Genomic DNA, 26459 nt, shown 5'->3' on the forward strand with positions numbered 1-26459 from the left:
TTTCTTCCTTTCTTCCTTTCTTTCTTTCTTTCTTTCTTTCTTCCTTCCTTCCTTCCTTCCTTCCTTCCTTCCTTCCTTCCTTTCCTTTTTTCTGAGAGAAAGAGAGAGCACGCATGAGTGAGAGGCAAGGTAGGGGAGAGGGAGAGAGAATCCTAAGCAGCCTCCACGCTCAGAACAGAGCTGGACTCGGGTCTCGATCCCATGACCCTGAGACCATGACTGGAGCCCAAATCAAGAGTCAGATGCTTAACGAATTGAGGCACCCAGGTGCCCCTGTTTTTATTTTCAAATGAATAAAACAAAAATGATAGAAATTAAGCAGTTTTTCTAAGGTCACTAATTCCTCCCATAATAACTCCTGGTAGGTTATTACCATGTCCCATTAATCAAAGCCTGTGCTGTGTCATGTTGCCTCATACTTGAAAGTGTGGATTTGTGTGTATGTGTGCCTGTGTATGTATGTATTGGGAATGTGTTGGGACAGGGGTTATTCAATGAAGTATAACCCACCATTCACAACATCATTTCTAGAGGAAAAGCATTTCAAATACTAACAAAACAACTTTGTTCAAAATTATTAGAACATAATCTAGGAGAGGGAGAAGCAGGCTCTCCACTGAGCAGGGAGCCTGGCTGGATGGCAGGACCCTGGGATGGTGTTCTTAGTCGAAGGCAGACACTTCACTGACTGAACCACCCAGGAGTCCCTGGTCTAGTTTGTCTTATCTAAGGTTGAGTGTTTGGTCCTAGACAATCAAGCCATGTTTGTCTCAGTGATTTTTAAGTCTTCCAAGCCCATGGCTATCTGTCCCTAAAATACTCCATCACCTCTCTGCTGTGTTTCCTGACCCCTCGGGAAGCTAAGATACTTTCTTTGCTAAGAAATTTCATTAACCATGAGAAATAAATATTAAAAAGTGTTTTGAAAAAGATGGACTCTCTTTTGTCCAGATTTCTAAAAACCCATCAACACGTAGTTGACAGAATGAGCCTGTACTTTTCTTCTTTTGGGAAATGAAAAAATCTAAGAGATGCAAAGTCACCAGGTCTTATTTTCACAAGGCTTTGATTTCCATCACTGCCTCTACCACTTGGCCAACATTTTAGGATGGTTTCAATGTTATATTCTAGTAGGTATTATTTAATTATTTCAAAATTGAAATATGTAAATATGTAAATATGAAAATTGTAAATATGAAAGCTGCAGCACACACACTTAGAAGATGGCATGGGCTGCAAGTTGAGCGGTGACTTCTCTCTAGTCCTTCTTCTCTAGATGAAGAATTGACTAGATGGATTGTTCCGTCGTTCCCCTTACAGTTCACACTTGGTATTGTAATGTCATCTCCCTCCTATTAGCACTTCCTGTTGAGAAACAAAAGTCAAAATAACTTGTCCAAATATGTGAAGTCATTGTCATGGCTGGGATTGGACCCCCAAATTTTCTGATTTCTACCTCCTAGTCCTCAGCTAAATATATGGGACTCGACTCACCTGATCTCTGTTTCTATAAGGCCAATACCAGTACTCATTGAAATAGTGAGCTGTCGTCTACGGCCATACCACCCTGAACGCGCCCGATCTCGTCTGATCTCGGAAGCTAAGCAGGGTCGGGCCTGGTTAGTACTTGGATGGGAGATAGTGAGCTGTCATGGACGGTAGAGTTCGCCTTTCATGGTCTTCTGCAGGCTCCCATTGTCGTCTTTGCAATTCACAGAACACTTCTTGATCCTCTCATTAAAAAGATGAGGTTTGTTTACCAGCTAACTTGTGTTAACCTGTCTTTTGTTTGCAATATGGGTTTAGCCCCAAGTGTGCAAATGAAAAGTGGAGCTTATTTCCTTCATAGTGAATTTGCTAAGTGTTGACTTACAGTGTTGAGAATAGTTAGTTCTACTTGTGTCCAGGATCTTCAATTCTTCTTAGGTCGTGCCTGAGAGACATTTTGTAGATTGGACGATTATTCCTTTCCCTCCTACCTAGAGATGATATGCTACGCAATCCCAAGTAAAAGCCTGGCCGCAAAGCCCAGCACCCAAAGGAAGTCAGGGACTTGGAAGGATGGGCAGCTGTCTTCAAATGCAAGATCTGGTGGCTCAAAAAAAGCACACAAAGTACAGAAAGCTTCCAGCTACCGGAGAAACTAGGAAAGCAATAGGTCTAGTTGAAATGGGGAAGTAGAGACCACCTTTGAATGATATGCTGAGGCAGAGTGAATATGAAAGCATGGAAGAGAGAGACTGGAAAGACTCCAAGAAGACGTGGACATTCTAGAGTAAGTGGCATCCCAGACAGAACTCTCTAGAACTTTCTGGAAAGCACTAAAGACTCCAAAGCCTGTGTTTAAGGAGTGAAATGGTTGACTTGGGAGAGAACACAGGGTAAGGGTTGCAAACACTATAGCAACTTGTTAAACTTATATCTGTTGAAGTGAGTAGCTGGCTCCTATCTGGAAAACAACTTGTCCTCTAAATGAGAAGAAAGTTGGAATTCTTCACAGGGTAAGAGCTGCTATAGAGAAGTAAATAAGGGGTTGACAGGTAAAGAGAATAGAAACTCTCGTGAGAAGTTCTAAATAAATTTTCGCTCAGTGGACTCCAGAGCTTTAATATAAAATCATGCCTTTGACATAGGAATTACACTTCTAGGAATATATCCCCAAAGACAGTCATAAATAATTGAATAAAAAACATTAAACACAAAGATATCAATAAAATGTTTTTATGGTTAAAAATGAGAGCTAGATGAATTCTTAAAAACAGTGAAATAATTAAATAAATAATATATACTATAGAAAATGAAGTCATAATATTCAAACAACTTAAAATACTTTAAGTTGTGCATTATGATACATCAAGTGAAAAAATGAAAACTTTGCACTGGCATAATATTTTATATGTGCACAAAAACATGAAAATATGGACAATGATTTGCTCTTAATGTAATTATAAGTGACATTTATTTCTTAATTATTCTCAAAATTTTCTAAAGACCATGGGAAGTGGTCTGACACAATGCATAAAAACTCAAGATCTGCATTTAGCTGTCTGACTTCTCATTTTTACTAGCTCTACAACCTCAGATACTCTACTAGCCTTGTGATCTTGGATGTTTTACTTAAAATTCTTGGACCCTCAGTTTCCTCGTCTGTGAAAATGGGATAAGAATAATATCTACCTCATAAGGCTGCTTTAAAGATTAGTGAAATAATGTAAATTATTAAATGAAATTAATTAAATGAACTAATGTACTGCATGAACAGTACTAGCAAATAGTTAACTGTTCAATCAATTTTAGCCATTCATTACCTTATAAAGAAAAAATACACGTGCGTGTGTATGTGTGTGTGTGTGTGTGAGTGTGTACACACCCACTCAAGCATACATATTCAAGTTTTAAAACAATAAAAATAAACACAGCTGGTCACCTAAAAAGGCAGTTGAGTATTGTTAAAAGCCTACTTTAATCATGCTTGGTTTGCTGAAGAAGGACCCAGGGAGGACCTGACACAGGGTAGGGTCCTCAGGGCAGCGAGTGTGGGCTCCGCCCCAGCAGAGCGCGCTTCTCCCCTGCAACCTTGTTCATCCCTGTTCCTCATGGATCACGTTTGCTTGGTCCTGTCTGGACTGCTCAGTGCTTTGGAATGAACGGGACACGATAGATGTTTTTCTTCTAGAAATAGACGTCTTTGTACAAACCATTGAAAGTGGGAGGTCTAATGCTCAAATACTTTTCCTTCATTCCATGAGGGCCACAAACTCCATCTTCTCTACAGGCCTGCTGTAGAAAGGGAGCAAATATTAGAACAATTCTTTGAATTCACTTTGTATATTTTTTCCAGTACCCTGCAAGTTATAGTAGATCTCTGTCTCAACATAAAGAGAGCAAAGGGTAGATGGAAAGGGCCAGCCCTCCAGACAGTAAAACTGCTGGAGACCTGAGCAGTCATCCCAGTTCTCCATTAATGATCTTCGTCCATGGTGTGGTTTAGAAGAAAAATATAGATCAAATTTTAGCTCTGGATTTATTAGAGCTGAGTCAAGCAAATTATTGAGTTTCTGAATGCTAAATTTCTCACCTATAAATTGGGATTATAAATAGTTACTTCAGAGAGTTATGGGAAAGACTAATAAAATATTATTTGGGGTAAGATATGTGAGATAGGGGGCTCCTGGGTGGCCTAGTTGATCAAACGTCTGCCTTCAGCTCCGGTGATGATCCCGGGGTCCTAAGACTGAACCCCATCAGGGCTCCCTGTTCAGTGAGGAATTTGCTTCTCCCTCTCCCTCTCTTCCCCTCTTGTTCTCTCTCTTTTTCTCTCTCTTAAACAAACAAACAAACAAACAAACAAAAAATCCTAAAAAGGATAAGATATGTGGTATACAATAAGCATCCATTAAATAGCAGCTACTACTACAGGAACTAAAGAAGAAAGGAAAGTGTGGAGGTTCCATGATGGTAACAAGTGCTAACAATTGCTAACATTTAATATGTGTGAAGCACTAGTTTGAACATTTTATCTACAATAATGCATTTAATCCTCACAACAGCCTTAAGACTTGGGTAATATTATTAATCTATTCAATATTAATTTGTACAATATTATTTCTCTCTGTTTTATATATATGGAGACTACTGAGTATACTGAGTATAAAATGTGGTTATACTGAGTATAAAATGTGGTTTGTAGATACTTTGGAGCTCCTTGCAACTCTGTTAATATCCATATTATAAAACTCTCTCCCTCTAGACTCTGAACTCTCTCTTTAATGACAGATCTCTGTATTCCCACATTTGTTTGGTTTATGGAAATTATACAATAAGTATATTTTAAAGAGAACCACTCTGCCTCCAAGGATGGAACTTAGTTCTACACTCAGTGCAGTAACTCAGTTCATTTAAGATTTCAGTGGCTACAAAGGAACAGACAAGTTGTCTTCTTCACCTACAATACATATTTTGAGATCAAAGTTTTATATTAATGATCAAGATCATTCATCAGTTGGCATTAAATAACAATTCACAGAGATCATATACTGGGTGTCAGGGATTATACTGCTACTTTGGCTCTCTGTTGCCCATTGTGTTTTGGGTACTATCTGCTATTTCCATGAGCCGACCAAATCAACCACAACGTGGTTCAGTCCATTTATCCGGTTTTGCTCAAAGCCTATGTCCACACAATTAATCAACTCACATGTGTAGAAATTTGAACCAGCCTTTAGATGATAGAAATAACCAGGGACCAGGCCACAATCTGAGGAATTTGGTTAAGTGACCACAAATAAGGCTGAAGTCAAAGACGTTGGGATGGGTACATCACTGAACTGCAAGCAATCCACTAAAATGTGTGCTAGCAAAAGATCCTGATCTGAAATTCTCCTCTGCATTAGGACATCAAAGGAAGCAAATGGCAAAGAATGTTTACTGTCATCAGAATAAATCTGTTGGAACTCTACAATGTTCTTCAGCGTTGCATTTTTTGAAATGAGTGAATTTCCTTGAGATATTTCAGGGAAGAGTGAGTGGTTAAATGACTTTTGCACAATTTATTTCTTCTCTAATTATACAAATATTTAAAAAAATAGGACTTTTACATAACTTTAAAACATTCATATGTAAGTGGTTTGTGGCTTGGGTATTTAACTTTCTGAGTCATCATTTTATTGGCTTATGGAAATGCTGTGGTTGTTCAGGAATGCGTTTTTATATTCCAACAGCGACATGAAGTAGTTAGAAAAGCCTTTAATTTCCTTTAGACTTTTGTTCTTCGGTGATACAAAACGACCCTCATTTAAAGACGCAGCTACCATGCTAACGGCTGCCAGAAAACATCTCCTTTGGAAGAAACATGCAATCTTTCTTTTAGAGAACGGTTTTAATTATTGTTTGCAAGCCCTGTTAATGTTTATATCACTTTCTTTTTGCCACTGTTTTATGGATCTTACATAACTTTGAAATAAACATTGGTCAAATGTTGATTCTGGAACCATAACAGAAAGATGGAGGGCAGGGAGAACAAGGCTCTATAAAATACGTTACACATTCTGTATCAGAATGCTCCGTAATTAATGTATCCATCTCCTGAGAACTTCAGAGGGAGATGCCATATAGGTAGGAGTATTATTCACTATAGGCCACCAATTCCACATTCTAAATTGAATGGTCAGAGATAATGGAATGTAGAAAGTCCTGCACATTTTAGCAAAGGACATGATTCTAGAGAAGTCAAGCTGACTGGTAAGGACGTAAATATATAAATAAAGACTGCTATCCTGAATATAAACACCAGTTTCCTGGCAGTCTAAAGATACATAACCAGGGGCGCCTGGGTAGCTTAGTAGGTTAAGCATCTGACACTTGATCTCAGCTCAGGTCTTGATCTCAGGGTCATGGGTTCAAGCCTCACATTGGGCTACACACTGGGCATGGAGCCTACTTGAAAAGCAAATTATTTATTTATTTAAATAAGGTGCCTGGGTGGCTCAGTTGATTAAGCATCGGTCTTAGGCTCAGGTCATGATCTCAGGGTCCTGAGATTGAGTCCGGTATTGGGTGAGGAGTCTGCTTCTCCCTCTCTCTCTACCCCTCCCCCTGCTCTCTCTCTAGCTCTCTCCCTCTCTCAAATAAATAAATAAATAATTTTTTAAAATTTTAAGGAATAGATAGATAAAGATACATACCCAACTAGTGAATAAAATACTGAGAGGTAAGGCAAAGGTAGGTTAATGACCTACTGTGGAAGGGGAGATGCCTGTATCTACACAATGAATTAAAAAATAGTGTAGGGTCTCAGCCAGACAGATGCATAAAGAGAAGTCATGTATTCTGCAATTTCCTTTTTTGGGAAATAAAATTCCCTTTTTTGGAAAATGTCCATCAGGTCCTTGAGGGATAAACTTGCACTTCCTAAAGCCAAGGGTGATCTGTGGCTTCCCGGGAGTTTTAATGCGCAGTCTCAACCCAACCTGGAGGTAATTGCATCACCTGCCGAGACTTCTGGGGTCAGCATGGATTTTGTAAAGACAGAGTTCACTTGGTTCCATGGTCAGATGAAATCGGGTAATAGAAGAGTCAAGGAAAATAGAATTTCCTCAAAGAAGGACTCCCACAGAACTGCTTGGGCCTCAGAGCTTCCACCCTCCATGTGTTACCTGAGGCGTGCACACCTCTCCACACAGGCAGAGAACGGCAAGACCTGGGTTGTCCGGAGCACTAACGAAGCGTGGGTAACGTTGGAGAGGATGGGCATCATTTAACCCTGGCTACGTTTTCAATTAAAATCCCAATTCAGTAACACAATTTATAGTGAAATGGGTAAAAACTTGAGTTCATAATCGTGGGTATCTAAGAAATGAGGAATAGATCTCTATTTTTCTGTAGTTCAGCTCAATTCTTATTTTGAATCTTATCCTACCTGGGTGGTAAACACACAATTGCACTTGGCATTCGGTTCTTTCCTTTTCTGAGAATTGTTTCTAAATTAGGAGTTACATACAGAACAGAAATCATAGGATGTGCTGTAAGTCCTGGCAGGTGGTTTTTCTTTTTTGTAATTCGAGTGCCTGACTTAAACTTTGATCACCCAGCAACCTTCAGTGAGGTGTCCTCTTCAAGGATGGCTGTTTCCAATAAACACGCTGCCCGCTGCAGAAATAGATAAAGAACTGGGCACCTCCCTTTGAGGCCTTATTTTATTTTATTTCATTTTAATTTAATTTAATTTACTTTTATTTTATTTTATTTTATTTGAGAGAAAGAGAGAGAGTTCAGGGTCAGGAGCAAGGCAGAGGGAGAGAGAGAATGTTAAGCAGCCTCTGCACCCAGCAAGGAGCCTGGAGCCAGGCTCCATCTCATGACCCTGAGATCATGACCTGAGCTGGAATCAAGAGCAGGTCGCTTAACCAACTGAGCCACCCAGGCGCCCCAAGTCTCCCTGTTTTAGGTTTCTTGGTTGATTTTGTTAACTGACCATTTGGGCTGCTTGTTTTTTTCTCTTCTCATGCTTTAAATTCCTGATCTTATGTTTAAAATTTACCAATACAGAGTGAGCCTACAAATCCCTAGGCTCTTACCCTTGACCTCAATAAAAATTCCAGTCCCATGTCCTCCGTGTGTGTACGTGTGTGTGTGTGTGTGTGTGTATAATAATATAATGCATCATTTTTGACAAATGTATGCCAATTTTTGCCATCTACCTAAAGGTTGTATAAAAGCTATTATGCATAGTAGGATTTATATGATAAATGTGTTATATATAAATGTATCAAAAATTATTATGAATAATATGATTTACATTATAAATGCTAGAGATCAAATTTCATTTATTGGATTGGAAGGCCCTGTTCAGATATAACTGAGTCACCTTATCTGCCAAGTTATCTCCCAAGGGACTAGCAGTATGTTGTGTGACCCCAAGTACACCACAGAGTTTCCAGGACTTATAAGTAATAAAACGTTTATTTTTTTTCCAAAGTTTCTTGATGATTGTTACTGAGGGCATCTTGCAACCATACTAAGAACCATAGAGCTGATCCGGCCACAGCATTAGTCACTGATAGGCTGAGACCAGCACACAACATAAGGTACCCCTCTGCATGTTAATGTTGTCTACTCAGCATCCACAGTTACGCATACATAAGAATAATATAAGGATTCACTGTGTACTTGAGATTTCATTCAATATAAATACAGATGATGAGAACAGGCATATATAGGAATACGTACTCTTTGTGTTTCTTCCTCTTCCTTCTGAGGGTAGAGCTAGCATGTCCCAGGATTTTTGTCCTATTGGTACGAGGGAGAACTACGAGGGAGGCTTAGAAGGAGATAAAACCCTACGTTTGTTCTCATTAGAACAGTGAACGTATCCAGGGAAAGCCCACTGAACCTCAAAAACTAAGAACGGGAAGGATCAAAGAATTGAGAAGAACGCTATGGGAGCCAGCTCTAAAGGCTTTTTAATAAGGTTGGGACTGACAGAGAGAAGAGATTGAGGGGAAGGGAGTATTAGGAGGGCTTTAGGGAGATGAATGAGTGGAATAGATAGATTTCTAGGTTTTGCTCTGACCCAGGCCCTGTGATTCTCCTCTGTGACTCTGTAAGCACATTTTGGTACAAACGAACATGATTCTCCAGCTGGAATGTGCCAGCTCGGGGCTGACACTCCAAGACTGGGGCGCTGGCCTTCAGGACCTGGCAAACACATACATGGACAGGGGAAACAGGGCAGAGGAGGAGCTCTGACCTCTCCCACCACCAGGCCCTGCTTCCCACTTGCAGATTTTGTCCTTCTGGAACTCATGAGGCTAACTGAACTCTGACGGCTCACTCTGGTCTCCGGCTCGGCAGTTCACAGATGAGCTGCCAGCATCCAAGGCCTTGTCCTGGGTTCTGATTTTAGGAGAGTGAAAATTACAACAATTCTTTCAAAGACGGAGTATGCAAAAAATTTCTTTGTCTATACAAATACTTGTCTTTCTAAGTATTCTACAGATAATAAAACCAGTTATCTGTTATTTAGTTTCTCACTTTAAAGGTCTTCGGTTTGCATTTTTTTGTTCCTATGTTGTCTTCTTTTTTGGAAAAAGCAAGTTAGCCCAAAACACTCATCTTCATTTAATCTCAGGACGGTGGTAGTGTAACCCCTGATGTTCTGCCCCCCATTTGCTCTAGTTCTCTCTTACGGTACACAGAGTTAACATAGCCCCGGAATTCTGGGATCTGTTTAACACTTGCTCAAGAGTTTACAGCATTTATACATTTTTCCCGAAGGGTCTGACTTCCTCACAGTCCCTGCGGTTGGTTTTGTTTGGAGATTTTTGGCTACAGATTTAAACATCTAAGTGTGGTCTGCCTTTAGAAAACACTGGACTGAGTCAGACACCCTTGATCCCTTTTTATGATCCTACTCAATATGTTGAGAAACCTCCCATCCTCTCCAGGCAAGTTTTTCCATCTGTAACAGAGTCACCCAGGACTTAACTGTATTCCAGACTAAAGGGAACAGAGTTAGGGGTGTCTGGGTGGCTCAATGGGTTAAACCTCTGCCTTCGGCTCAGGTCATCTCAGGGTCCTGAGATCGAGCCCCACATTGGTCTCTCTGCTCAGCAGGGAGCCTGCTTCCTCCTCTCTCTCTGCCTGCCTCTCTGCTTACTTGTGATCTCCATCTGTCAAATAAAATAAATAAAATCTTTAAAAAAATAAATAAATAAAAGGAGCAGAGTTAATTGACCTGGGAGCCTCTGGGATACTGAAATCAGGGATGCACCTAATTCTGCTATACTTCCTTGTGTTTGTAATCGAAAGTATTTCTATTAGTTACTTTTATTTTGATGCAGTTGGAAATATGCTTCAACTACAAAAGAAGAAAGAACGACCTTTCATACTTCCATTTAATAACTGAATTCTGATACAGGCAAATTAAACTGTAAGTGAGAGAAACAAAATCACTGGAAGTACTGAGTGATATATAAGTTCTTCACACCTCTTTCTGAACCTCATTCTGATCAAGTCAATACTATGTTGCCTTCTAATACCATTGCTTTGGATAAAGCAATGCATGAATCTACAGGACAGTTCCAAAAGAGAAGAATGGCACCTAGGAGCACTCACAAAGAGACACATAAACCCTTTCTACACTAAGGCTCTGGATATGAAAACGTAAATTGGTAGGAAGAGGAGTAGTGTGGGAAAAGGGGGTTGCATGGGACTGCAAAGCTCATTTTTTGCCATAACTTCACTTTTGGCGTGAGGAGGGGCTGGGGGGTGAGGGAGGCTCGTGTTTGTGTGTTGTTAGCGTGTTGTTAGGAGGCAGTCTGCAATGAAATATAACCATCACGTATTTTCCTTTTAGAGATGGCTTTTAGTTCTGCAGATACTTTTTAAGAAAAAGAAAAATTATTTAACAATTATGACTGCCGCTTTGCCTGGTGAATTCACAATAATATGTCCAGGTGTGTACAAAGATGACAAAATGTCTCCCTATTGATTCATCCCGGCTTTCCCAGTCATGTGAGGTCCCCAACTGGGAAAAGAAAAGGGTTCCTTTTAAAAAATTGTGAGGAAGTGTATATGTTTCTCTACCCTCTCACACACATGAGTGTTTGAGTCCGTTTTCCCCCTCATTTTTATTTACCAGTATATTAAAAAATTGGGATTTATTTCCCCAAATATTTATCTTTTATAATTATCACACAATATGTTAAGAAATGCATGAAAGAAATTGATGGTTCAGAGCAAGAGAAATGAGAGCTAGTGCAGAGTTATCTGAAGGATGGGATTAATTACAAGGAGGTATTTTTTTTTTCTCAAAGATTTTATTTATTTATTTGACAGAGCTCACAAGTAGACAGAGAAAGAGGAGGGAAGCAGGTTCCCTGCTGAGCAGAGAGCCCGATGCAGGGCTCGATCCCAGGACCCTGAGATCATGACCTGAGCTGAAAGCAGAGGCTTCAACCCACTGAGCCACCCAGGCGCCCCTACAAGGAGGTTTTTGATATAAAGTAAAAGGTTGTAAAAAAATATATATATTTCCTACACTGAGGAGTACATACCTTTAAAGTTAAAAGGATGGTTTAACCACCAGTTCTTATAAATTTTACACCTCAATAGCTTTTGGATCCATGCCAGTCACTCGAGCTGCCTTGTCCCTACCCATGTATCTGTCACCTGGAATATTATTAAAAGCCACCTTGGAAGTTATCCTCAGCTGTTCTTTTTTCCCCACGTTCCATATCCAATACAGCAGGATACCTTGGTTCACTTTCAAAGTTTAATCAAGTGCGCTGTCACCCTCTGGTCTGGGCCGCCATCTTCAGCCGCCTGAATGACTGCAGTGACCTCTTCCCTGATACCCTTAAGCTCACCCACGTCTACTCTTGATGCCCTTCCAGTAAGGTCCTTTCAGAACGCACCAGACCAGGACTCTCCTCTGTTTAAATCCACCATTAGCTCCCCTCTGTCGGAGTTAACACCCAAGTCCCTGGAGATGAGTCAGGAGGCTTTGCACGTTGTGTCTTTCGCTCTTTCTCTGACGGCGTTTTTTACCATTTTCCCTCTTGCTCACTCACTCAGCCACGCAGGGCTCCATACTCTTCCTTTAACCTAAAGCCGCCACACTTCTGTTTTGCGAATATTTATTCTGCCTGGAATTTTCTCCCACCAGATATCTGCTTGGCTTAATCCCTCACTTCCTTGAGATCTTTGTTCACACCTTCCCTTCCCCAGGAGGACAACTTCCTGAGCTAGCTACTTTGTCCTTTCAACAAATCCCTCTCCGTTTTTAAGCACTTCCTCACCTTCGTATGTAAGCAGCTCCTCCAGGCTCCCTCCGTACTGTTTCTTCAGCTGCTCTCAAGCCTTCATCAAAGTGCCACGCATCTGTGTAATTCAGTGTGTGGATCCTGTTGGCCACAAAGGATGACATGGGACGGGAGATGCCCAACATCCACCCTTCCACTGACACCTCCTCAAGGCCACAGCTGCCAGTCACAAAGCGTCATCATCCCGAATTTCAGATACGCACAGCACCTGCAGAAACTCCTTAAGACTCCATTACTTTCTGGATTCCATTTGTTGTTGCAAATGTTTTAGTAAATTAATTTAAACGTAAGCACATTCATTTATATCCTCTTGATATTGCGTGGGTTCCTGGCATCTTGGATCATACACCCTTGCACATTTGAAGCCCCAGATTTGGGTATAGTTTCCAGCACTTATTGGGTGTTTAACAAATATTTGATCAAGAAAAGGAGGGAAGGGCTATCTTATCCATTCTATCAACAATTCAGATAAAAAAAAAATAGGGAATGCTTCACTCTGCAGATCCTGTGGCCAGTGCCTGGCAAGTTGCTGGTATATTACAAGAGCAACTGAAGTAAAGTTAAAGAGTTTTTCACAATCTGCTCGTTCTGAGATAGAAGCAGTAGGATTTTTTTGTGTGGTGTATTGTCTTTTCAATATTCCCTTTGACAACACAATAAACCATTTAAAAAATTATGAGAAAGCATACGTGATGTTACTCCTGCCCAAACCCAAATTTTGGTGTTTCAAGAAAACTGTTTTATAAAGTATAATGCTAAATTGAATTTTCCTCATTGAATCAGTACAAAGTAAGTGGTGGTCAAGAAATAATGCATAAATATGAAATGAAAACCACAAAACCAACAGATGAATTCTGAACAGGAAGCACAAAATCCGAGAATTATGCTTACCATGTTTATATGAGTCAGTGACTACCAAAACATTGATGCACTTTTATGCAAACTAAAAAAAATTTAAATAAATTAATATCTAGACTGGGCTTTTGAAATAGCTCCACTTATAACTATAAGAAAAAAGCAACGTTTAGGATTGTAATTGACTCTGGAAACAGAAACAGAAGAGTGGAGGAACAGAGACATATTTGATTATACTGATAAAGCTCTAGATCCCAGACCCATGAGGTGTGATCATGAAAATCTGTTTTGATTATGCTTTTTATTGTGCTTGAAACCTTATATCTTTAGTAAATGGTTTTGTTTTGCATGTATTGGTTATTACATAATATAATAGTACATAGTCAATATTTTGAAAACTAGTGGTCTAGTATATTAAGTCTTTGGTTTTCTCATATGTTAAATGGGGACAATAATCCTCATTAGATTGTCTTTAAAATTATATGAAATAATATATAAAAAATCTGCAATGTGGTACCTGGCACATATGTATATATTATTAACCCTGCATGTATGTATATAAGTGATTTATGCTAATCTTTGTTCCAATTTTTAGCTTTTAAAAGTGTAACTTAGGGGAGGCCTGGGTGGCTCAGTTAGTTAAACCTCTGCCTTTGGCTCAGATCATGATCCCAGGGTCCTGAGATCAAGTCACGCATCGGGCTCCCTGCTCAGCGGGGAGCTTGCTTCTCCCTCTGCCTGCCTCTCTCCTGCTTGTGTTCTCTCTCTCTTGTTAATAAACAAATAAAATCTTTTTTAAAAAGTGCAGTTTAGTTTTTGGTAAGTTTCAAAACATCATGTAAAATAAACATTGCATTTGAATCCATCTTGAAATGTTTTAGACATATAACTACTTGATGAAAGTGACTACATCAGTAATATATTTATCTTAGAAAATAAACACTAAACAGCCTTCTCTAAAATGCGGGAAAAATATCAAAATATGCTCTGCATCTAGTGTTACTGCTGTCCTGATGGCTAGCTGCAAAAGTCCTTGCCACAAATTAACTGACAATTGAATATTAACAATTCATGTAAAACATTAAGCTGGAAATTTTGGACATAAGATGAATCACGTTTGATTATGAATTGTGATGTAGTCACACAACAATTAGACTGTCTACCTTCATACTTACAGGGCATTTGCAGGAAGGAAAGACTTTCTAGAGTAAGTTCTACAATTCTGTCTTATTTCTGCATCTGTTCCTGAGATAAAAATCAAATATGTAATAGAGTGGACACAATCAAATCAAGTCTCTCTCATTTACTTTGAAAAGTCTGTGAATTCACTCAAAATATAATTTGCTATATTTTAACCAAAATATATACTCAGATAAATAAGCTAAAAATAAAAACAAAACAAAACAAAATCAAATAAATAAACAAATAAATAAACGAGAGAAAAATATACATACACTCAGACCATCCAGTTGAGTTCTAGGCTACACTCTTTCAAACAATGTTGGGCTCTCCTCCCTTCTGACCCACTTCTCCCTCTGCAAAAACAAGGAAGATATTGCTCCTTTTAGGGCTGGTTTTGAGGCTCAGTTCAGAATCCATTGAGAAAAGTCAGCATGGATATGTTTAGGTCTTTCCATTGAAGATGAAATTAAGCATTGTCATCATCCCATGATATTGTGAGTAAAAGCAGTGATGTTAATGAAAGTCATTATTATGTCCTTACCACATATTCCAGGCAAAATGTTCAGCACTTTACGTATGATCTCATTGAATTCTCACAAAAACCTTCCTTCATTAAGCAAGTATGATTATCTGGAAATGACTTATCCAAGTTACACTGCTATTACGTTAAACTAGAATACCAGACTTCTGACTCTAGCCCTAAGACTCTTAACTGCTAATACTACAATATGGTGGTTCTTAGATGCTCTGTTCCACCATATTAATTCTTTTACCATTTATTCAAATATTATGTGTCAGTTGCAATCAATCACCAAGAATTTCTTCTAGCATTACATTACATAGCCTGGAAAGACTTTTTCATTGTCTGAAAGGAAATTTTGGAGGCTCCATCTGAAGACTTCAAGGATTCTGAGATAAGAGGAAGAAATAACGAATTAGTCATGATGGGACAAAAGCTTTAATCTGACAGGATCTTTCGACAGGATCTTTCCTGACAGGATCTTTGAGATTGTATAATCTGCAGTTTTGCTCTGTGTTTCAGGTGGAAGAAGAGGAGGAAAGGGTTCTGAAACGGGTTTGTAAGCGCTCAGGTAAAGCCAAAAAATGATTAATTGTTAACTAACCAATTTCTAAAAGCGAGAAAGAGTAGAGATCAGAGATCTTTCTCAGCCTAGCACGCTAGGCCATGTACTATTTGAAAAGTTCAACGTCAATAGGATGATTTATTGACCTTTTTCATTCAAACAAGTCTTGAAGAAAAATATCTTTCTTGCCCATTACAAACATATGACGCTTGCTTTTCTCTCTTCTAGCCAAAAGCACGCTGATTATTAAATGGACCATCTGCACTTTGGATTATTATCACCATGGATTTTTGCTGCAGAATTTCCTTGTTGTTTGATTTATTTTCCATGAGCGCAGAGCCATGAAGGCTGTGGGTGTGGGGCCACCTGGTGACAGATGAAGAGAAGTCCTGGAAACTGAACACTGAGATTAGAATTTGGGTTTCCATTTCTAAACTGTTCATTTTCAACAAACACCTTCTGCAAAAGGGTATCCTGTGGCAATAACTGGTTTCTGCTCATGAAGGGATGGTTACTATTATTACCATATACTCAGTTACATTGCTGGCCTGTTTCTACGTGCCAGCCACTGCCATAAGCAGTCTGCACATATTCTATCATTTAATGCTCAGAGAGATTCTAGTAAGTGCCATCATATCACCATTCTACAGATGAGGCAACTGAGACTTAGAAAAAATAAGTAATTCATTTAATTCATGAAGAGAGTAAGCGTGATCTGAGGAAGACTCAAAATATTCTGCTTGAAAATGTGGAAAGAAATGTCGTTCTATATGAAAGTGCAAAGTTACATGAAAATAATAAGAAGTAAGTCAACATATCTACCTTTTTGTAACATTTTAAAGCTTTAAATTGCAATTTGCTTTAAAGATTTATTTATTTATTTGACACAGAAAGAAAGAGAGCCGGAGCAGGGATAGAGGGGGTAACAGACTCCCCATTGAGCAGGAGCCCAACTCGGGACTGATTCCAGGAGCCTGAGATCATGACCTGAGCTGAAAGCAGATGCTTAACTGACTGAGCCACACATGTGCCCCTCAAATTGCATCTTATTAGTGTATTTTGGATTAGAGACTGTTTTTATAAAAATACAAATGATTAGGAAAACATTAAAAATGTTCAAAGAACCATAAGAACTGATAATATGAATAAATTCAATAGTATAGAAATTTAAAAAGCATAAATATATTACATTCCCCATACCCCTAGCCCTATGATCTTATTTTTTTACCTTTATCTATGTTATGTTACAAGAGGGTGTGTGTATATGTGTGTGTGCATGTGTGTGTGTGAAAGCAAAAAACAGATATTTTGTGGCTAAAATGAATACTAAGTACCCTTGGATTCTATTTTCAGTGTGCTGAAATTATTAGTGAATCATGTGCTCTGTTTCTGTATTTCTATAGAAATCCCTTCAGGGATTTCAGGTGATATCTTCAAAAGTAAAGTCATTACTTTCCCCTTATGTCGTTATCTGTATTTCCTGTCTCCAACGATAGCAGCAGACATGGAGCTCCCCTGCCCAGATGCCACTTCAAGGAAGAACTTGCTGTTTCAGCTGCAGACACCTGCCGTGACCAAAGTCAGACCCTCGCTGGAGAACACTGCCTCCAGTGACTCAGTGAGGGTATAAAGATGGATCATTTCAGCTCTAGGTGGGGGGACAGTATTTGCTCAGGGAGGGGGTGGGGGCTTAGCATGCTGGGTTGTCTAAGTCTTAAATAGGGTCTGCATCGCAATGCACCTATTCTTTTCAGCCCCATCCTGTTGCCTCCCCCTTCTTTTCATAAGTTTTGATCCTTAACATGTCTTCAAATTCAAAATCATTTCACAGTCAGCTTCCTATTTGTGTATGTGTGAGTGTGTGTGTGTGTGGTCACAAAACACATAAAATCTATTACCTTAACCACGTCTAAGTGGACAGCACAATAGTGTTAACTGTATGCACTTTGTTGTACACTAGATCTCTAGACCCTTTTCATCAGCATCTGTTTCTTGAGAAGCCAATCCGTGACAACACTTTAATGGTCTAAATCCTCCTCAGATGTTTTGGCATGCGGCTCTCATTTCTGGTCATACCCTGAAAGGTCTGCCACATGAAAATGTGGTGGTGAGAAACATGGCGGACAACATATCCTGCAGAGTGCTTGCAATGATCACATCCTTTTCTGTGGCATCTGTGAGAATTCCCCATACAAATTGAAGATTGGAGTGTTTCTTTTTCTAGCCCACATGAGAAATAGATAGGAACTGGAAGGCTTTGTCCTGGGAACCTCTAAGCAGCCTGCTAAAGGTTTTTGCTTGTTTGTTTATGTTTTTGTTTTTGTTTTTAATTAGAGAGAGGCCAAAAGCAACGTGGCAGCTACCAAAGTTTTTGACTTAAATCTTTCCTGAAGTCTTGAGCATGATATTTGGAGTTTTGGAGTAAATTATATTTATTCCAAAGTGAGGTCACATCAAAACTCCATGCTTTGGTATCTGTATCTCTAAAATGGGGAGTTTGGGCTATTATAATCATTTCAATTTCAGTGTGGTAATTTAAAGATGCTGAAAAATGTTTTGCTACTCCTTCTTGAGAAGAGGAATCTAATCCCCATCCTCTTGATTCTGAGTCGATAGTAGTGACTTGCTTAACAACTAGGATGAGACACAAGAAATGTGGCATGAATTCTGAGCTAGATCAGACAAAGCCTGAGGCTGCACCTTGATCTCTAGGACCATTCTCTGTCGGAGCCTCTGTGCAAACCAGCATTTTTGGAGGGAACAGATCAGCACTTTTCTGAGCAGCAGGGTTGGAGGGAGAAATTACAAAGGAACAGGAGGAAACTTTTGAGGGTAATGTGTATATATATATATATATATTCATTATCTTGACTCTGACGATGGCTTCAGGGATGAATACGTATATCAATGTTCATCAGATTATAAATTTTAAATACGCAAAGTTCTTGTAGGGAAATTATACCTTAATAAAGATATAAAATGAGAGACATTGGTGAGCTCAGAGAATTTCCCTAGGAACCAGAAAGTTGGACCCAGTAGATCCAATAGCTGGGGGTGGGGGGCACCTGAATTTTACAGTAGAATTAGGCTGACAAAGGTAACGCAACTATCCCTCGTTGGATGGCAACACCACGAATTGTGTAATTGACCTCTGGACTCCTGAAAAGTGGTTACTTTTATGAGGGTGATTTTTTTGGTACTGCCTCTGACAAGAGATGCCTCTGCGCTCACCCATTGCCAGGTTAATTCAGCTCTTCCAAGTGAGTCTCACCACAGACCACCTTGTTTATTGGTACTGAACCCTACTGGGACTTCTTAGATAAGTCCAGAAGCATCTATTTAATTTCATAAAAGCCTTATTGAGCAAGTAAAAGTGGTTTTCTCCTTATCTTCAGCTCTTAGAACCTGGCAATATCATCCCACCAGCCAACCGTGATACCCTGGCTTCAAAGAAAGCTGAACCAGTCATGAGAAAGCATGGAAGTTAAATATTTATCAGTCTGAGTTGATCAATAAGAGTAGGGAAACCCTCAGGCAACCACATTTTTTTTTTTCAGGACTTTTTGCACTATGACAATCTGAAAGATGCTCTGATAGTAAGTAGAATAACTGTACTGGCCAATGGTCTTTAATAGATGTTCTTAGGCTATTGGTTTCTAACAAAACAAGCCTCTAAGGTTATTGGCCTTGCGTTACTCAGTGTTATGGTTTCTTGCTTCCTTTGTACATATCAAGTGTCCTTTTTATCCAAAAAATATGCCTTGACTCTAGCACAAAGCTTCTCCTCTAATTTGTCCTTCTATTTCCCAGGTACTTAGGTTTCCCCTAAATAAAAGCTGTTTTGAATCCTACTCATGGGGCTTTCTATAATGATGACCAGGAGAGAAAAAGAGTGCGCTTTATTTTCTTTTCTCCCTATCTCTATCTTCTATTGAGATAATGAATTCTCACTGGTCTACTGTGGCACTATATGTCAGGACTTTAAAAAAAAATAGGAATATTCTTAGCTAATGCTCTTTCTTCCTGCCCTATTAGTCACACGACCAGAGTTACCAGCTCCATCCTAGTCTTTCTGAAAACAGAGATGATTCTCTTAACTCACTGATTTGTTCATTCATTCATTCATGCATGGGTCCAAGATTGTCGTCAAGTTGCTGGGACGAACCATGCTGACCAGGTTCAATCAGGTTATCTTTTACTTGCGCATATGCCTGGCTTCTTTTCTACCCATTTGCTACTCAGATAAACTTTAGCAAGTTATTAAGCTTCTTTGAGCATCAGTTTCCTTATTGACAAGATGAGGATACCAACTACTTTGTGACGTTATTGTCAATAGTTAGTAAGATGTAAACTATATGACACAAATTAGACATACAATAAAAGTGGGTAAATTTATCCTAGATCGTGTAGTCAGAGGATTTCCTCTGCTTCATTTAGGTAAATTTCATTTCCTTATCCAACTGATTAAATCATCAGTTGTATTTTTCTCCCTCCTTCCACTGAAAGCCTAGGAAGTCTAGTCTTGCTGTACACAACCACTGGTTGATGGGCAGTCAAAAGTCAGGCTCAGCAACAAGTACCTAAATGCTAAAGCACTAATGCTGAGGACTTGAGAAAGAAAAAATCCCAAACTAAGAGACTAAAATACATAAATCTTCCCTGAATTGGTTCTGTTCTGTATTTTGAAAACAAAGGTATAAAAGGTGTAAAAAATTCCATAGAAAATTTTCAACTTTCTAAGTCAAAATGTGATGGGTAAAATAAAAACCTTCTAGGAAAGTTTACATTTGCATGTTAAGAGACAAGGGAAGGCAGGAGAAAGGCAGGCTAGGAGAGAGCGAGGAAGGAAAGAAAAGGAGAGAATGGAGCAAGTTTGTGGAATTCCCAACTGCCAAAATAGTAGAGATAAAAGAATCCATCCTCGGAGCGTACAAAGAAGCATCTTTTTAATTAATTTATTTTTTAAAAGATTTTATTTATTTATTTGACAGACAGATCACAAGTAGGCAGAGAGGAAGGCACAGAGAGAGGGGGAAGCAGGCTCCCCGCTGAGCAGAGAGCCCGATGTGCGAGGCTCGATCCCAGGACCCGGGGACCACGACCTGAGCTGAAGGCAGAGGCTGTAACCCACTGAGCCACCCAGGTGCCCCAGAAGCATCTATTTTAAAGTTAAATAAATAAAACCTGGTGTTGACCAAACATTTCATTTAAATAAAATAACGACAGCCTATGGTACATAATAAATAATTTTGACCAACCAACAGTGGCACTGGGTACATTGTCAAGTGAATCCTTGCATTTTGTTTTTCAGATGTAATAAAGCCACAACAGGGATGCTTCTCTAGCATAAAATTCTCATGGTTAAGCTGTAATTGAGAAAAGATGAAAGGCAGGCTAAGCAGAGTACCAGGAAAGATGAGAGCAGTAGCAACAGAGCTCTGTAATATAACATCAGTGAGTCTAAAACAAATAAGAACATTCTACCAGACCCTCATATTATTGTCTTAATATTTTTTTCTTTGTCATTTGGTTATATTCAACATTTGGTTAATCTATTCATTACCAATATATGTATATTATATTACATTTGAACTAAATTACATTGGAAAGTAGTCTTTTATACGACTATTGAAAAGCTTTAAGCGTCTTACGTGGCCTCACAACTCGGTGTGATAGGAAGTGGCATATTTTTACCTCGCTTTCAAAATTCAAGACACTAAACCCACTGGTTCCTTTTCAGCCCCACAGAGTACTCCCAGCTCTTACTTTCGTTAGGGTCTTCCTAAGAGCTGTCACTCAGAGACAGATTCAAGTGTAAATAGTTTATTTTGAAAGTGATCCCTATGAGCACAGGAGGGATAGAGAGAAGGAAAGAGAAAGCACTTGGTCAAATGTTAGTTGTCAAACAAGTTATTGCTGTGAATTAACTGGAACTTCACTGGATCCATGTGAAACACGGCCATTGGGGTTATCCCACCTGAGGGGCGAGGGAGCTGGGGTATGTACGTTACTCTAGCAGGTCATTAGTTAGAGACTGCAGAAAGCATCCATTTTCCAGTATTTCCAGCCCTTGCTCTGCTGGCTTACTGGGCCCCGGTGGCCAGAGAAAGCCTCCTGAAGACGAACTACAGTGCAGGATGCAATAGTGAAGAGGAGACGATGTGGGGGAGGCGTGGGGGGACCCGTCAACATGGCCAGAGCTCGGACTTCATTTATTTGAAGTTTCATTAGCAGGATCACTAAGAAACTTGGGGAAACCATGGAGGAATTATCCTATACTTTTGGTATCTTTGATTTTTCTCATCCCAGAATCAATTAAAAACAAACAATGGATTAAGAAAGGGTAAAGAGGGCGCCTGGGTGGCTCAGTGGGTTAAGCCACTGCCTTCAGCTTAGGTCATGATCTCAGGGTCCTGGGATCAAGTCCCGCATCGGGCTCTCTGCTCGGCAGGGAACCTGCTTCCTCCTCTCTCTCTGCCTGCCTCTGCGTACTTGTGATCTCTGTCTGTCAAATAAATAAATAAAACCTTAAAAAAAAAAAAAAAAGAAAGGGCAAAGAACTTTCTGTTGTGTTTTTTTTTTTTCAGAGACATTAATACTCTTAGATTTACTGCTTTGCTCTACATTTTCAGTTATCAAAAAGGCAAAACTGCTATTGCTATTCTTTTTTTACCACTGAAGAGGCAAAGACATGAATGAAACCTTTTAAGGAGCAGGAAAAAAGGCTTAGTGCAATTCCAGCAAGTGATTGAGCTGACATCTGAAACCTCTTATTAGTTGCATGAGAAATGAAGAATTTTAATTGAGAAAAATCAACTCACCTCCTCAAAACTATCTAGAAACTTCTGGATCCATTTCCACTGTAGAGCCAGGTAGAGGTCTCTTCAAGAATAAGCTTCACACTAAAATAATGAGATTTTTGAGATGAATTATTTCTCTGCTTTTAGATAGTCCTTTGCCATGGTCCTTTGGGGTTCCCTGGTGAACCTAAATGATCCCAACAGGATTTCTTCACCATTTTCCAGAAGCCACGGGCATCTCACTTATATTGCCAAAGGCCGTTGGACCCAGTCGTCATGGTGAAAGGAACTCCCAGGTTATGTGGAGTCAGATTGCTGGGGGCCAGCCAACATGTGCCTGGGGTTGCTGCAATCACACTAGCTCTGATGCAGATTTAATTCTTATTTCAGAAACTTTCTCCTGCTTCTCTAATTATTTTAACTCTGCAAAATGGATGTTAGCCTGCTCTCCAAACTGTGTCTTGGAGTTTACTTCTATGAAAAAATGAAAACTTCACTCTAGAATTCAGAAGCAGGGCGTCACAATAGCTAAAACAAAACTGATGTCTTTAGCATGTAACCTTTCATGGGGACAGACATTTTTTTTTTCCTTACTGTTTTGTTTACCATGAATACCCAGCACCTAGACATTCTACATTTGCAGAAGCATAATAACAGACATTTTTAAAAGCATTTACATGATTTCCCAATTTTTATAACATTATTCTGAATCTTTCTTAATTCTTCGATACATTTGGTATGGAAAGAAGTAGACTGTGTCCTCATGTACTGGCATTGAGATGTTACACTCACACTTGGTCCAATGGAAACAAGTGGAAACAGTAAGGGTATAGGGACTGGTTTCATCAAAGGATGCAGCTCTGTTAGATACCCTTTAAAATCCAATGTGATGATCTTGGGGACCATGGAAAATGTCTTAATTTTAAGAAAGAGTTTGCAGCAAATAAAGACCTAATTTTTGGCCAGCCCTTCATATCAATCTTTTTTAAGAAAAGTGACTCATTCTCACTGACTCTTTTAAATACATTTCTATATAAAAACTAATATTTGTAGTTTTTAAAATAAACATGGAAGCTCCATATGGCATTTTTTCCTTCTATTTGATTTTGCAGAATCTTCTGGAATACCATAACACTATTTATAGGAGGTAAGCTATGATCTCATCAATAAAGAAGTCACCTTCAGAAAAAATTAATAGAAACATGCAACTATTTCACAGTGATATCATATATATATATATATATATATATATATATACACACACAAATATATATATATTAATTGATGCAAATAAAAGAAAAAGAGCAAATTAGAAACCACAGGCTAAAAATACAATATTATTGGGATGCTGGGTGGCTTAGTTGATTAAGCATCTGCCTTCAGCTCAGGTCATGATCTCAGGACCCTGAGATCTGATTGAGTCCTACCTCGGGCTTCTTGATCAACAAGGAGTCTGCTTCTCCCTCTTCCTGCTGCTCCCCCCACTTGTGCACTCTCTCTCTCTCTCTCTCTCTCTTTCTCTTTCTGGAAAATAATTATAAATAAAATTTAAAATATATATATATAAAATATTTTTTATAGAGCAGGATTTTATAAAGCAGGATCTCAGGAGGGTCTAGGATGCATCATGGGTCTTCAAAGCCAGCAGGAGATGACAGTTTTCTGAGCCTTTGTTAACAGAACCCTGAGTAAAAATATATGGGTTCAATATCTGGTTCAATATTAAGAGACAATTTTTATGAACTATGGCTCTCTAATTATATGTGGATATAGATACACATAGTGAGACATGGGCCTATAAAATTCAGCTAATATTCAGACATATAAATATATTTCTTATAGAGCAAGATCTGATTTTTAGCAACCAGATGTCTACATCAATTCAAATCTTACTTTCCTTAGAGGTCTAGAGATAGAGACTAAAAAATTCCAAAATCTAATTCATATCAGGGCCAGCTGACTTATGCATTAGGTACAGTAGACACAGTGCGTAGCCCCCACAATAAATTTGTGACCCATAAAAATGTTCAGTTTCTTTTAAGATGAAAATAAAGAAGAATTAGAGTTAGACTTGCTATTTTCTCACAAAAGAGAAAGATGCCTAAAACAAAAGAAAAAGTTGAAGTACTTCAAGTTATGTCAAAGATAATTTTTACTATTGAGATGATCAGGATGGGTAAGCCCCATAAAGGTAAGAGTGTCCAGGGCCCATGAAAGTCCTTTGGCAACCCTGTCAACATTCAACGAATGCAAAGAGAGATTTGTTTGTTTGTTTGAGTACAATTAACATTTGTTATCAAAGCATCAGACAAGGGAAAACTCTATTGATCAGAAGGTGTGCCTACCTTCACGCAGTGCAACAGAAAGCAAGAAACTGCCAAGAGAGCAATAGAGCAATGGTCACCTTGGAAGTTATATTTACACTGGATCTCTTCCTCCAGCTCCCCACGGCCCCTAGACTCTGTATGCTTAGCTGTCTCTGAGGACTTGGGCTGGCTGAAGTGGCTTTTTATATTATTGCAACACTAACCATGTGGGGGCCTTCATCCTTGCACTATGTTACTGGAAATGACACCAAACCCAATACGCCCCCCTGCCCTTTGAAACGAACCCTGAGAGAAACAAACACTCTTAGGACTCTTAACAGGTTTTCAGCATGCTTAAATATTAACCTGAGTTCGTATAAAAACTACTTGTTTAATGTGTGTGTCTTATTCTGTCTGGACTACTGTAACAGAAACAACATGGACCAGGTGGCTTGAACAATAAACATTTATTTCTCAGAGTTCTGGAGCCTGAGAAGTCCAAGAGTAAAACACTGGTAGATCGTGTCTGATGAGAAACTCCGCCTGGTGTAGAAGGCCGCCTTCTTGCTGTGTCCTCACATGATAGAAGGTGCAAGAGGGCTCTCTGGGGTCTCTCTCTCTCTATCTCTCTTTTTTTTTTTTTTAATTTTTTATTTATTTGACAGAGATCACAAGTAGGCAGAGAGGCAGGCAGAGAGAGAGGAGGAAGCAGGCTTCCCTCGGAGCAGAGAACCCGATGCTGGGCTTGATTCTAGGACCCTGGGATCATGACCGGAGCGGAAGGCAGAGGCTTTGACCCACTGAGCCACCCAGCTGCCCCTGGGGTCTCTTTTATAGGAAAACTTACTTTTTAAAAAATCTCATTCAGGAAAGCTCCACCGTCATGACCTCATCACCTCCCAAAAACCCCACCTCCAACTACCATGACGTCAGGGTTAGGTTCAATGTATGAATTGGAGAGGGGGCCACAAACATTCAGCTCATAAAAGTGCACATGTCTCAATTTGATTATCTGTATTTATAACTCCAAATTTTATAATATTTTATTTTGAAGTACCTTTAAAGTTACAGAGGAGTTGCAAGAAAAGAATAAAGAATTCTAGAAAATTCTTCACCCAATTTCCCAGGAACTCCTAAAAACAAGAAATTGTTCTTATTTACCCAGAGTTACAATGATCAAAAAGAGAAAATTAATGGTGATTGAATACCATTATTTAATCTATAGACTTTATTCAGCTTATGACAATTGCCCCAATGATATTCTTCATGTAGACGGATCGCTGGATAGGTTGGTAGATGGATGGACAGCGAGAGTGATGCTGAGGTAAAACTTCAGGATTTAAATCTAAGATCACATATAGCCTTTAGTTGTCAATATCTAAGAGCTGGTCTCCTTTATTCTGGAATAGAGTCCCCTCAGTTTGGATTTGTCTGAGGTTTCTTCATGATTAGATTCATTTTGTGCAACAATATTTCAGTGTGATATTGTGTACTTCTCAGTGCTTCTTCTAAGAGCCTTACTTCCATATGTGCAAGTAATAATTACAAGGATTTTGAACCCTAGCAAAAGTTTCAATTTATGTCTGGGGGAAAAAAACAGTTGTTTTTTTTTTGTTCCTTGATCGATTCCCACTGCCGTTCTTATTTTACAAGAATCATGTCAGTTTCTGGGTATATATAATGAGCACTGTCCGAAAGCCCTTGCCATCGTTATAATTAATAAACACTTGATTCTGATAGTACTTCTCCTGTCTTCCAGAGCGCAACGCAGCAGTAAGCAGTTGCTCACAGAAGGTGGACGCGTGCGCATGCGTGTGTGTGTGTGTTTGTGTGCGCGTATGTTTGGGGGAAGGAGACGTGAAATTTATATTAAAGCACCCACTAATGAAGCCAGGCAATTGTTATAAG

The 26459-nt window shown here is 39.2% G+C and overlaps 1 long non-coding RNA gene across 1 annotated transcript; it reads right to left on the bottom strand.

Annotated features, from left to right (window-relative positions):
* Window positions 1-3440: 3440 nt before the first annotated feature.
* On the bottom strand, window positions 3441-24706 carry LOC116585196. Its single transcript, XR_004283497.1, has 5 exons — window positions 24591-24706; window positions 22267-22347; window positions 14641-14707; window positions 12300-12404; window positions 3441-3780 (listed from the first exon to the last, which is right to left on the bottom strand). It is a non-coding gene; the product is annotated as an uncharacterized LOC116585196 (long non-coding RNA).
* Window positions 24707-26459: the final 1753 nt, after the last annotated feature.

This window comes from Mustela erminea, chromosome 2 (assembly GCF_009829155.1).
Source record: "Mustela erminea isolate mMusErm1 chromosome 2, mMusErm1.Pri, whole genome shotgun sequence".
NCBI classification, from domain to species: Eukaryota; Metazoa; Chordata; class Mammalia; order Carnivora; family Mustelidae; genus Mustela; species Mustela erminea.